Genomic DNA, 11,078 nt, shown 5'->3' on the forward strand with positions numbered 1-11,078 from the left:
GTCACTGACGCATTGCAAAAAATATCCACCAATTTTAAAATCAAAAATAGACAACAGACATACATATATATATATATATATATATATATATTGATGTATTCTTGTTTTGAGACTGCTTTACTAAACAAGAACAGATTATGTAAGATATTAATAATCTTGTTAGCCTGGAAATTTGACTCAAGTTAAGTGAAAAATCTGCCAATGAAGTAAAACTATTCCACTTGGTAAGATTCTTGAAATCACTTAATTTGACTCAGGTTTTCCTTACATCAAGAATCTTACCAAGCGTTCTGCTAACAAGATAATCGTACACATTTTATTTAATTTTTTATTTTATTAAAAAAATTTATTAATTTCATCCATCCATCCATCCATTTTCTTCCGCCTATCCGGGGTCGGGTCGCGGGGGCAGCAGCTTCAGAAGGGAGGCCCAGACTTCCCTCTCCCCAGCCACTTCTTCCAGCTCCTCCGGGGGAACTCCAAGGCGTTCCCAGGCCAGCCGAGAGACATAGTCCCTCCAGCGTGTCCTGGGTCTTCCTCGGGGCCTCCTCCCGGTGGGACGTGCCCGGAACACCTCACCAGGGAGGCGTCCAGGAGGCATCCTTACCAGATGCCCGAGCCACCTCAACTGGCTCCTCTCGACGTGGAGGAGCAGCGGCTCTACTCTGAGTCCCTCCCGGAYGACCGAGCTTCTCACCCTATCTCTAAGGGAGAGCCCAGCCACCCTGCGGAGGAAACCCATTTCGGCCGCTTGTATCCGGGACCTCGTTCTTTCGGTCATGATCCAAAGCTCATGACCATAGATGAGGGTAGGAACGTAGATCGACCGGTAAATCGAGAGCTTCGCTTTCTGACTCAGCTCTCTCTTCACCACGACGGACCGGTACAGCGCCCGCTTTACAGCAGACGCTGCGCCAATCCGCCTGTCGATCTCCCGCTCCGTTCTTCCCCCATTCGTGAACAAGATCCCCAGATACTTAAACTCCTCCACTTGAGACAGGGCGACCCCCCTGACCCGGAGAAGGCACTCTGCCCTTTTCCGGCTCAAGACCATGGCCTCGGATTTGGAGGCACTGAGCTTCATCCCAGCCGCTTCGCACTCAGCCGCGAACCGCTCCAGCGAGAGCTGCAGTTCTCGTTCCGATGAAGCCAACAGGACCACATCATCCGCAAAAAGCAGAGATGCGATCCTAAGGCCACCAAAACGGATCCCCTCAACACCTCGGCTGCRCCTAGAAATTCTGTCCATGAAAGTAATGAACAGAATCGGTGACAATTACAATTATTAATTTCATTTAAAAACAAAACAAGTGCTATACGTACAACAAATACAATACAATACAAAACACAAATAAAATTAAAGGTAGCAGAAAGCTAGAAAACATTACTTTCTTGTTAAGTAAATCAGTTTCAAAACAAGATTTATTTTTATTTTTATTTTATTTGTTTTGGCTGGATATAAGATTTTAAAACTTGGTTATTGGACAGTTTTTGCAGTGCAGTACACACTCTGAGTGTATTATTATTTCTGTTTGCATTAACTAAATGATCTTCTTTGATGTGTCCTGAAAAAAAAAGAGTAGACTTGTAATCCATTTCATCCAGCATTTCATGATGTCTGTAAAATATTTGAGGCATCCACTAATTAGTAACACAGAGGACACATTTGTTGTGAAAGCTTGTGTTTCCTGTGCCCAGCAGCACCATCAGGTTGTACAATTAAACAAAAAGCAACAAATTTTTCATTTCCGTCTCTTGATTGGACTTGTTTTTCCAGTTGGACAGAGTAGATTAACAAATATTTCAAAAAGAGGAGGAAAATCACAAATGAAAGCAAAAAATTTCTAAAGCAGCGTGTTCCAGATGATACATCATGGTTTATAAAGGACATCTGCTCAGCTCTGTTTGCAGCTGTCCCAAACTTTCCTTCAACCAACAACTTTTCATTTGCATAATATGTACTCTAATTAACATTAATGTACTTGCCTTTTACCTAACTCATTCTCACCATTCAGACCTCTATAATGAGCCTTTGCTCCTCTGAATTGCACTTGCAAGGAAAACGACTGACTTGTAAATTACTGAGATGCTTCTCATACAAACGTGGACCCAAGCRTTAAGGTACCCTGATGCTCCAAACTGGATTATATCTGTGGACAAGTTTTGACATTCTGTGAAAATCCTTTTGAAAGCACCACGTTTAATTAGTAGTTAGTGCTTTCAGAGCATTGTGGAGACAAAGCTCAAAGGCCACTGCATCCACAGACAGTTGTTGAAACACTGAGCGTCATTTCACCCAATCTTTACCGTGAGCAGAAAATAAGACAGCCAGTGTTGGTGGAAATATTCTGCTGGTGGGAGCTGAGTCTGTAGTGTCAGGCAGCAAATTACTGTTTGTGTCAAAAGGCCTTGAAAAATCAGTAAAAAATCGTAGGATTTGTTAAATATTTCCCCAGAAACTATTCTTTTCTGAATGACAAAACAAAAAACTGATTATTCCAGGKGCCTATTACGAAGTGGCAGAAAAGGACTAAACAACATAACCACCTGACTGTAGATGCACATAGGTTACTTTAATATCATATGTAAAATTGTACATGTGTTTCATCTTCCATTCAGTCTACATTTTAAACTAAGTTTTATTTTTGGGTGCAACCTTTGATGAGTTAACATTAGTAAGCCTCAACAGTAAAAGCAAGATGAGTCTAACTTCATTCGGTCAGAACAGATATTAGTTCGTAAGCTCAAGAAATCTCTAAAATAGGCTCAATATCCATCAATAATTCCCAACCTATTTTCTTTTACTGCACTGCCTCGAGCGATGAACTGCCAGCGTCAGTGTGCTTTAATGTGGTATCCATGTATTCCTGTACATCTGCCATCTTTGATGAACACACAGCTTCTTTTGAAAGAAACATATTCTCATACTGTGAGCAAATGTTTTCCAGCAGGCTAAWGTCGTCACAAGCGTGTGTGAACGTATTAATGAACGTCTCAGACGGAGCTTTAATGAAGCTCTGGGAGAGAAATGTTCAGGGACAGGCAGAGACATGATCTTTTCATTTTCTTTTATTTTATTAATAAAAGAGACAAGATTTGAAATAATTATAACTTGCTCACTTTAGCTTTAAAGCCCTCTGTAAAGCTAGAACTGTAGCTGTTGCCTCTAAGGTTGCTGGATCGAATCCTGACCGGGGATCTTTCGGAGTAGAGTTTGCATATACTCCCTGTGCATGTGTGGGTTTTCTTGAGTATTCTGGTTTCCTCCCAGACTAAAAACATGATTGTTAGGTTAATTGCTAACTTTAAATTTTCCCTAGGTGTGAGTGGGAGAGTGAATGGTCATTTTTCTATGTGTTCCTGTTATGGACTTGTGACCTGACACCGCTTCTTGCACAGTGATTGCTGGATATGGGCACCAGTGACCCCTGTGACCCTGAAAGGAAGACGAGGGTAAAAGAAATTGGATGGATGGATGGATGGATAAAGGTTCTTAGTACTTTAGCTAGTCTAATAAAAAGTCCTCTCTGTTGAGCCATGCATCCTTATAATAAAGCAGATTCTCTTAAAATAAATTTATTTTAATTAGGGAGAAAATTCACTCCACCCTTCTTACTCTTGCTTCTAATTCTCTATGAAATGAAACAGCTTTAAAAATGTCACTAGAAACTGATTTGTTTGGACTGTTTTTGGCCTGTTGAGCTCTCCGAATTGTTAAAAATATTTCCTTTTATTCTAACCATCAACATGTCTGCTAAATCTTATCCCATCCAGATTGTTCATAGAGGTGTCTGACTTGATTAAAATTCCCCATTTTGGATTTGCTTCATTTGTCTCTAATGAATGGTTTTGTACCACAGAGCTTTAAGGTTGCTTACAAGAAAACTCACCTTGATTCAGGAGCTCTGAGCAAAGAAACCTGTTTCCAGTAGACCAATTTTCAATCTCCCATTCAAATAAAAATTATTGAAAAAATGGTTGYGTGATGGAAGGATATCTTCTGACTTCCTAACTGCATATTACCTTGACATGTCCTGTTCTGAATCTCTTGATAACTGCCATTATATGATCTGTTTCTCATGGTTCTTAAGATACTGTATGTACTAATGTAATCTTATGGCCCATTTACTTGTAACTATGTCATTGGTTCCTGGACATCTCTTGACACTCTTATTTTGTTAGCAGGATGTATTTATTGTCTGTTTCCTGTTTCCAGAGCAGGTGAGCTTGACGGACGTTTTTGATTCACGTTTGTCTGGCTCTGCTCATTTTCTGCATATGCATCTTTCTAGTAAATAATCTGAGACTGAGACCAGACAGTTTCCACTTTGTTTATCTCTGCCCTGGTGAAACAGTGCCACGACAGTTGCAAATCAATTGTGTGAACATCTGGACAGAAATCATTTGTTTCAGTCAGGGTTTAGAGCTCATCATATCACAGAAACAGCACTGGTTAAAGTTACAAATGATATTCTCATGGCCTCAGACAGTGGACTTGTGTCCATTCTTGTCCTGTTAGATCTCAGTGCTGCATTTGATACAATTGATCACAATATTTTATTACAGAGGATTGAATTTGATATTGGGGTTTTATTTAATTGATGGATTCCAGTTTGATAACGATAATAATAATGAATCTTCTACTTACACTAGAGTTATTCATGGAGTTCCTCAGGGTTCAATGCTTGGACCAATCCTCTTTACTTTATATATATTCTGCTCTCGGTGAAGGCAGATGCTTTTTTCCCTCTCTGTTCAGCCTGCTCTTATCTACCTGGCTTTCTTGCTTTTTTTGAGTCTCATTCACAAAATCATCCAAAACTAGAAATTATGGATCTGGTCAGCTGGTCTCTCAACGCTATTGATCGATTTTTTTCTACACTGAAGCTGGGCAAAGGAGACCCTTCATGCCCTGATAACACTTTTGCAGTGGGGCGCGTGCAGGACTCGTGGGGCGAGTGGAGGATCATGTGCCTGGCTCCAGGCTCCAATGTCAATTGAGGATGCCGAAGATGTTTGGATATTTGGATTAATGATAGCTGGATTTCTATCGATTGGCAGAGGTTGTTATCTGGTCTATCGTGAAATACGGAAAGTGCTGGCAGCTGTTCGGGCCCTGTGGAGACTGCCAACGCTCTGTGATGGTTTATGCCSAGCTGTCAACACACAGACTGAGGCACTGGGGGTTATTTACCGCAAGCTAGATGCTGTCCTAGCTGGGGATCACAGACCAGCTGTGGCTCCTGAGCCTGCTGGTGGGAATGTATAGACCCTCACCCTGGTGAAGTTGAGCCCGGGATAAAAGGTTGACCAACAAATTCAGCTGATTGGATTTTTTTTGCCATTGAGAGTTCTAGTGAGACATTGAAAGCTGCAAGCAAATCTTCTGTGTCAGCTTGTTCCAAAACAATTGTGATTGTTGATTAGGCATCCCCCTACTTGGCCTTGAAGGCTAGGTAATATCAAACTCTCAATGGATGTTTTTTCGACTGACGCTCGGCCCACCTTTCCCTCCTCCCACTCCCGTGTGTGAACTGGAATCTGGAAGCATTGCTGAAGGTCGCACAGACAAACAATATCATCACTGTTSGGGGACTATGGCTGGACGGTGCTGTCAGGAGACTGGTTACAGACTGTTTTTTCAGATGCTCATGCATGTGCATACAACATTTCATGGCTTCAGATACACTTACCTTATCTCACTGCCTTTGCTTGTAGCTCCCTGTGTTACCCCCTCCCTTATCGTCCCTCCCTATCCTCCACTCTCTACCCCATTCTTTGCTCTGCAGAGTTTTTTTCTACAAATACCACCGTGTGCCACTTTTTGTTGACATAATATGATGTTTTTTTCCTCATGTATCCTTATGTGGTATTTCATTTTTATTTTAAGGGTAGTGCCTCCTYAAGATGGTCTTTCATGATGATGATCCTTGCTCGGTGCAGGGGTCTATGACTGCATGGGGAGCACCTTGTTATCCTATTTGTTCATGTTCTGAACTGTAATTTCATTGTGCTTTGTACAATGACAATAAAGGCTCATCTTATCTTATCTTATCTTATCTTATCTTATCTTATCTTATCTGCTTCCTAGGGGTGCAACAATACATGCATCTGTATCAAAATATACAATATGTTTGGTTCAATACACCCTTTTATGGAACAATACCGATTAGAAAAAAATATAGGCTATTTTATCAGCTTGTTTTCTGAAGATGCTCTGTGTTGAAGGCTCAGTGGATCTGTGTTCGACTACTCCACCTAGGCTGCATTGTTGAGCACAGATCCACTGAGAAACTTGCTGTTTCAGCAGCATTTACTTGAAAAACTGTGCTTTTGAGGTAAAATAAAAATGTCCATAATTAATTTCAATAAATTACAAGTTAAGAAAGGCATGGAAATTTCTCATTTTTTATAGAAAAAATATTGAACTGTAAGACTAAAGTATCGAACTGAACTGAATCATGATTTTTCTGTATTGTTGCACCCCTAATACTTCCATTAGGTAAAGTTATTAAACAGTATGCAGTGCATTTCCATTGTTATGCTGATGATACTCAGTTATATTTATCCATGAAACCTGATGAATCTAATCACTTACTTAAGCTTTTYTTAAATACATAAAAACCTGGACGACTCTTATTTTTTCCCTCCCCCGTATCATCCGTAGATGGACCAGTCCGAAGGCCACGGTGGTGGTGACAGAGAACTGAAATCTGGTGAACTGAGCTTGGGTTAAGAACTTGTTTTAGACTCTGGGGTTCTTTGATTGATTCCRGCGTGGAGTATTAACCTGAAMCATCACCRGCTCCRCTGCATCCCAYCCCGTACCATGTGTTTGATCCCCAGCCCCCTCCTGTCCTCAACTGTCTGCTCTTGCGAGTTGGTTTTTTTTTTTTTTTTTTTGTGCATTTGATTCTGTGTTTATGAGTAAATATAAGATCAGAGCATCTTTTGTAACTCATCTATCCCATTGTGTGTTTTATTTTCCAAGCTGCAAAAAGTAGCCGTGTTGTGCAAGACCTGGCCATCTGTTCTCCCATGTTTGTTATGTGTGTCTTTCTTCAAACGGGTGTCCATAACTGCAATTTCATTCGGCATTGCATCTTTGATGTTGTGTGTGAATGACAGTAAAGCTGATTCAATTCAGTTTTCTGCTTCTAAACTCAGATAAGACAGAGGTAATGGTTTTTGGACCTGAACATCTTAGGGATCAACTTTGCAGCCTTTCACCTCCTCTGGATGACATTAATCTGGCCTCCAGTTCTAATGTAAAGAACCTTGGTGTTATTTTTGATCAGGACATGTCTTTTAACCCCCACATTAAAAATGTTAACCAGGACCGCCTTCTTCCACCTGTTCCATATTTTCCTAACAGAGCACTTCACTCTCAGACTGCAGGTTTACTTGTGGTTCCTGGAGTTTCTAAAAGTAGAATGGGAGGCAGAGCTTTCAGTTATCAAGCTCCTCTCTTGTGGAACCAACTTCCAGTTTCTGTCCGTGAGGCTGACACGCTGTCTACTTTTAATCCTAAACTTTTATAACTTAATTTACATAAAAAATGTTGCACTGAGCAATATAAAAAAGAAAACAGAACATAAAATTATGCTGAAACTAAAAAACTTAAATCTCGCTTATTCTAAAAAAAAAGGATCATTTTAGATAAAAGATCATTTTGGTATTTAGGCCGAACTTAAAGAATATGTCGTACAAAATTTTTTTGATTAATTTACAAAAGAAAGAGTCTTTTCAGAATTAAAGATAAAGAAAAGTTCAAAACTCAAGGAAGAACCAGAAATCAGAAAAAAAATAAATCAAGGAAATGCAAGAAAGCGACTCTTACATTCACGTTGACTTTATTTTCGTTGCAGAGCAAAAACCCCCAAAACATTTCTTGTTTTGATTTGTCACATTGATTTCATTTGGTAATATACATTCATTCTTATGTTTGACTCCTGAAAAATACCAAAAAAATGAGAAAGTAAACGTTTTACCACTTTATAAAGTTGTCATTTTATCTCTCCACATCAAGTTTTACAGTTTTATTTTATTATTCCTGATACATGTTAAAGTGTACATCAGCAGGCTCATTGCTGAAACTTTTTCTTTAAACCCTCTTTATGTTTTTTATTAAGGACTGGTCAGAACTTCAGGCAGGACAGTCCATCATGTCCTCACAGTAAAGACAACAATGAGATTAAATGTCTTATTGAAAAAAGTAAAAATGTCTGGAGGTGTTGGTCAAACGTTTTAGTGAACATTAACGACCTCAGCCAGTGGTTCTGATCCAACCCAAGAACACCAGCTCCACTTGTTGCTGCTAACAGCTGATGTAAACATTTTGATGCATAACGCTGAGTCATCTCAACACCTGAGGTGCTCCATATTTTCTTTGTAACAACTGTCAGTGAGCACAGATGCAAAAAGAAGTGGGGGTGGGCGGGGTAGAAAATCAAAGACGATTTTTTTCAAAAATACTTGGTTTCAACTCAAGGAGCTTGAGACGGAAAACTTTTAGACTCAAATGTTTTAAATTATGGAAGCTGCGTCAGCTCCATCTGGCTTGTTCTCGGTACAGACCCTGCATCAGTGATGGTATGTGGGAGCATCAGAGCACATGGCACGAGTGAGTTAAGCAGCTGTGAAGGCATCATTACTGCTGAATAAAACACACAGGTTTTCAGAGCAACACGCAGAACGCTGCCAAACARCACCTTCCACAGACATGCTGTCGTTATGGGAGAAAAAAATGAAATCATTTTGTACCTGTTAAAGAAGTTTGACTTCACAGAAAATAAGATCCTGGAGCTGAACTGCCCCCCCCCCACCCCCGTGAAAATATTTAAGACATTATGAAGTGGTAAAAGTTATCCTGTCTCAGCTTTTATAAAAGTTTTCTATAAATTTACACAATTCAACTTTTTTTTAATGTTGTGTGTCTGAATCAACATTCATTATTTATTTTGAAACATAAGTAAACAATGAACTGAAATACAGCTGGTTTAGTCACAATTGCAGCAAAAACATATTCCTTCAAAGTTTTTATCACAAATGCAACAACAAGTACAAACAAGGCTTCAAAGACAAACATAAAAGGATATTTTATCATCAAAATCCATGTGGGTTCAACTGCTGGACATGAATACAAACAGAAGAGCAATTTTTTTTCCAGAACACAATTCTCACAACACAATAAAGCAGAGCGAGCTGTCGGACACACGGGGTTAAAGCTTTGCATCACAAACAAAGATCTGAACATGTTGCTTTTCCTGAGGTGGCATCAGGTAACACTGATCCAGCAGAAAAAAATTGAAAGAAATAAACATTTTTTTTTATTTTGACACCAGTTCACAGAAATTTAACAGCAGTAATAAAATGAAACTTTGMCTCGAACGCCTCGTCTGTAAACACTGGGATAAACATGCTGTCAGTTTTCAACATGAACCATACAGAGTCTGAAACATAATCAGAACAATAAGAAGCCTCTTCATCGCACCGACAGAATACAGCAACAATTCTGCACGACGACAAACTTTACAACACACTGGTGACAGCAGAGCAACGAACCATGAAACACTCAGCTAGTCTTCTTCCCTTTTTATCAACAGAAATCTCTGCACTGTCATTTTACGATTGTGGTTTAGTCTCATCTGTACCGTGTTAAAGCACAAAACAGCAACAAGAATGGGAAAAATCAAGAATGTTTTTTAATATATACTGTATATAAATTAAGTTTCACATATTGGGATATGATTAAAGGCCTTGTGCTTACCAGGACTTTAAAATAACATCTCAAATGAACATTTTTCACAGTTTCAGAACTTATTGAACAAAAAAACAAACACAAGACACAATATCTTGTAAATAACTTTTGTTAGTCTTTCTACGTTAAAACGTGAGAACAAAGGTTTGATTGAGGTCTAGTTCTGCAACAACAGGACCTTTCTGTTCAGCTGTCAGACGGCCTCTCACACCAGAACCGATCGGTCTACAGAGCAGCTCATGGCCGCCTCGATGACTGCAGGTTTAGCTTTTTCAAACGAGCAGCTGGTCATTATGGTCAATCGTTCTAATGTTAGTCTTCTCTGACCAAATACAACTGCTCTAAAGGCTGAACTAAACTCTGCCATGTCCATCCATTTTTTTCTTTACTCAGTGTGTAGACGGCAGCCGGTGCCTCCAACAGTCACTGTGTCAGAGGTGATTTAGAGTTACCAAAGAACTTAAAATGTGTGTTTTGGGTCTTACRTGGAAATCTGAGTGCCTGGACAAAAAACCCATTTAACTCCACTCAGAAAGGCCCCAGGGGGGCAGTGGGCCTGCAGCCTGCTTGAAGCTCTTATTTCTGTCATGTAYTGTTCCGAACATTGTTTTTTCCGACCCACAGGAACTAAAGGCTGATTTAATTCGGGTAAATTCAATTCAGCTTATTTATATAGTGCCAAGTCCCAACATGCCTCATCTCAGGACACTGTACACAACAAACAATCTAAGGAAGTGTATAGATTGTGCTGAATCACTTMGTCACAGTCTCCCATCCTGAGCAGCACATTGGTGACAGTGGTAAGGATACTTCCATCATACTTCCATCGTCTCCTCTTGCTTATTTGCTTGAAGAAAATTGCAGAACTTCTGTCTGTTACTTCCTGCTAACACCACATCTTGTACATTTCCCACAGTCAGAACTCTGTCTCACAAAGCAATGCAGTTTGCTTTGTGTGAGTGGTGTGTTTACCTAATTTCCCTCTGGGATCAATAAAGTATTTTTGAATTGAACTGAATTTGTTTATGTGGAGCAAAACATAACTCTGCATGTCATTTTGTTGACAGTGGTCGGCTCCCAGAGGTCGTTAAATTAGCAGGTATCAAACCCCCAAAAAGACTCCCAAAATGACGTAATCACTGATCTGTTTTCTCATGTCTTGTGAAAATATAAACTAGTCTTCAGATGGAGATCTTGGGTCTACTGGAGTCTGCACTGCACAGTCTGACCTCAGGGTGAACCTGCTAGAACTTTGATGAAGTGAAGATTCAATGCACAAAGTAGGGGTCTCTGCAGTGGTGTCAGGACATTTACCCCC

Source organism: Austrofundulus limnaeus, unplaced genomic scaffold, assembly GCF_001266775.1.
Source record: "Austrofundulus limnaeus strain Quisiro unplaced genomic scaffold, Austrofundulus_limnaeus-1.0 Scaffold618, whole genome shotgun sequence".
NCBI lineage: Eukaryota > Metazoa > Chordata > Actinopteri > Cyprinodontiformes > Rivulidae > Austrofundulus > Austrofundulus limnaeus.